The sequence below is a fragment of the Propithecus coquereli genome, unplaced genomic scaffold (genome assembly GCF_000956105.1).
Source record: "Propithecus coquereli isolate 6110/MARCELLA unplaced genomic scaffold, Pcoq_1.0 Scaffold193, whole genome shotgun sequence".
In the NCBI taxonomy this organism is placed as follows: domain Eukaryota; kingdom Metazoa; phylum Chordata; class Mammalia; order Primates; family Indriidae; genus Propithecus; species Propithecus coquereli.
This window is the reverse complement of record NW_012144190.1, coordinates 1,117,361-1,120,848: the sequence shown is the minus strand read 5'-3', so window position 1 is coordinate 1,120,848 and position 3,488 is coordinate 1,117,361. Positions and strand designations below refer to the sequence as shown.

Sequence of the window (3,488 nt, the reverse complement as noted above, 5' to 3'; positions counted from 1 at the left end):
GTCAATATTTGCAAGTTGATGAATTCACATGGATTGGAAGAATTATATTGTTAAAATGGCCATACTGCCCAAAGCAATCTACAGATTCAATGCAATCTCTATCAAAATACCAACGGCATTCTGTGAATAGAAAAAAACTATCTTAAAATTTGTTTGTAACCACAAAAGACCCCAAATAGCCAAAGCAATTCTGAGGGAAAAAAATAAAAGCTGGAGGCATCCCACTACCTGACTTCAAAATATACTACAAAGCTATAGTAACCAAAACAGTATGGTACTGTCATCCAAACAGACACATAGACCAATGGAACAGAATAGAGAGCCCCAAATTCACGTATTTACAGCCAACTGATTTTGGGCACAGAGAATCTATGCTGGGGGAAAACACATTGTCTTTAATAAATGGTGCTGCTAAAACTGAATATCCATATGCAGAAGGGTGAAACTGGACCCCTAACTCTCCCCATATACAAAAACCTACTCAAAACAGATTAAAGACAAATGTAATACCTGAAACTAGAAAATCATTAGAAGGAAACATGGTAAAAATGCTTCAGGTCATTGGTCTAGGCAAAGATTTTATGGCTCAGACTTCAAAAGCGTAGGCCACGAAAGCAAAAATAGACAAACAGGATTATGTCAAACTAAAAAGTTTCTGCACAGCAAATAAAACAACAGAGTGAAGAAACAACCTGTTGAACAGGAGAAAATATTTGCAAACTACTCAAGAGACATGGGACTAATATCCAGAATATTCAAGGAACTCAAACAACTTAATAGCAAAACACCAAATAATCCAATTAAAAAGTGGGCAAAGGATTTGAATAGACATTTCTCAAAAGACATACAAATGGCCAAGTACATAAAAAATGCTTAGCATCACTAATCATCAGGGAAACGCAAATCAAAACCACAATGAGATATCATCTCACCCCAGTTAGAATGGCTAATATCAAAAAGAAAAAAAATAAATACTGGCAAGGATGCAGAAAAACAGGAACTCTTATACACTGTTGGTGGGAATGTAAATTAGGACAGCCATTCTGGAAAACAGTGTGAGGGTTCTCAGAAAACTAAAAATAGAATCATATGATCCAGCAATCCCACTGCTGGGTATTTATCCAAAGGAAAAGAAATCAGTATGTCAAAGAGATACCTGCACTCCCATGTTTATTGCACTATTCACAGTAGCCAAGATATGAAATCGGCCTAAGTGTCCCCAGTAGACAAATGGTTAAAGAAAATGTGGTATATACACAATGGAATACTAGTTAGTCACTAAAAAAATACGGAAATCCTATCAGTTGAAGCAACATGGATGAGCCTAGAGGATATTATGTTAAGTGAAATAAGTCAGGCATGGAAAGATAAATACTGTATGTTCCCATTCATATGTGGAAGTTAAAAAAAATTGAGCTCATGGAAGTAGAGAGTAGAATTGTGGGTATTAGAGGCTGGAAAGGATGGGGAGAAGATGGTTAATGCAAAATTACAGCCAGATAGGAGTGAGTCTGGTGTTCTGTGGCAAGGTAGGGTGAATATTGTTAACTTATTGTATCTTCTCAAAAAGCTAGAAGAGGATTTTGAATGTTTACAACACAAAGAAATGATGTTTGAGGTGATAAATATGCAAATTACCCCAACTTGATCATTATATATTGTGTACATATATTGAAATATCTGAAATTTCATTTTATTCCATAAATACATACAATTATGTATCAACTAAAATTAAACAAAAAAACTGCAGCAAATATACTTAGTGGGGAAGCTTTTTGTTTTGGATAAAAAGCAGGGATCAGCAAACTTCCCGAAAGGAGCGAGTATTTTAGGCTGTGTGGCTGTTTAGTTTCTGCCATGACTGCTCACCTCTGCTCTGGTGGGGTGAGAGCAGTCAGATGATATACAAATGAGGGAAGCTGTTTCCAATAAAGCTTTATTTATACAAACAGGCAATGAGCTGGATTTGATGCATAAGCCACAGTTTGCTGATCCCACAGAGGGAATCAGATAAGAACATTAGCTGTCAGCATTTCTGTTCAGGTTTTTTTAAAAAATTATTTAAACATTTTTAATGTTTTAATTTTTATGAGTACATAATAGCTGTATATCTTTATAGAGTATATGTGATGCTTTGATACAGACTTATACTGTCTTCACTAGTATTTATATTCGGTATTCCACTATTATATTTACATTATTTATATCCGGTAGGAAAGCAATCAGACAAAAAGGTATAAAAGTAGAAAAGGTAGGTTAAAAAAAAAATCAACATTTGTAGGTGTGTGTATGCCTTATAAAGCCAAGGAAATTACTTAAACTATTATAAATCATTTGAAGTCATTAAATAGGGTCGGGAACAGATGTGACTAAAATCCACCCTAATTCTAATAACCAGTTAGAAAACATAATGTGAGATAAAATTAATAGCAACTACAGAGATAAACATGTTTGTAAAGATGTGCTTTAAAAGCTTTAAAATACTTCTGTTAGATAAAAACCTTAAGACAAAGTATATTTTCAACATAATTATCCTTAAAGTAATGAGTATGTCATTCAAGAAGTCCTGCTGATATTTTTACTAGGACAAGCAGCTCATTAATATTCTTATAAAAGGCCAAAAACAGACCCCAAAATTCTGAAAAAAACTGAAATTTACTTCGTCGGTAACTAAGCTAGACTTCAGCATCTATGAGAGAAGGTCACCATTAGGGTCTAACATAGTGGATGTGCTAAATTTTCAAATATTTGTATTTATTTGTGCTCACGAATTCCTACTTTATATTTAATCCCCAATTAGCAGATGGAACAGAATGTCTCAACCTAGTAGTATAAACAAGACAAAGATGACAAATTGTTTCAACATATTCCCTCCCCATTCAAAAAAAAAATCTTTAAAGCCTCCCTAGAAAAAACTGGTATAAATAAATTTGAAGTATATGACAAAGATACATTATCTAAAGAGCTCTTCCAATCCATGAAAATGCTCAGTTTATTAAAAGGATTTCAAAAGTTCAGAAAAAATCTGAATATGGCCTTTAAATGTACTTGAAGTCAAAATTATTGATACTATACGAATAAATCCCATATTGTCTAGCGGTTAGGATTCCTGGTTTTCACCCAGGCGGCCCAGGTTCGACTCCCGGTATGGGAACGCTGTAGCTTCACATGTAACCTAAACATCTGTACCCCCATAATATGCTGAAATAAAAAAAAAAGAATAAAAATGTGCCATGTTTGACATAATGTCCATAATGCTTGATTATATCTGTTTTGTTATGGGTGTAGGAGATGCTCCTATATTAGTGGAAGCATAAACTGGTGCTATCTCTTTGGAGGACAATTTGGCAAAACTTATCCACTTTAACACATTAACTGCCATGTGAGTTGTATTTAACTCACACTAGTTTTGAGCCCGGAGCCTTGTGAAGCATAGGTAACTCACGCGTCTCCACCTAGGGAGCTGCAAGATTTTTCAAGCCGCATAT

At 34.5% G+C, this 3,488-nt stretch overlaps 1 non-coding gene across 1 annotated transcript; it reads left to right on the top strand.

The window, feature by feature from the left end:
* The first annotated feature begins 3,082 nt into the window (after positions 1-3,082).
* On the top strand, positions 3,083-3,154 carry TRNAE-UUC. The gene has a single exon. It is a non-coding gene; the product is annotated as a tRNA-Glu (tRNA).
* The last annotated feature ends 334 nt before the right edge of the window (positions 3,155-3,488 follow it).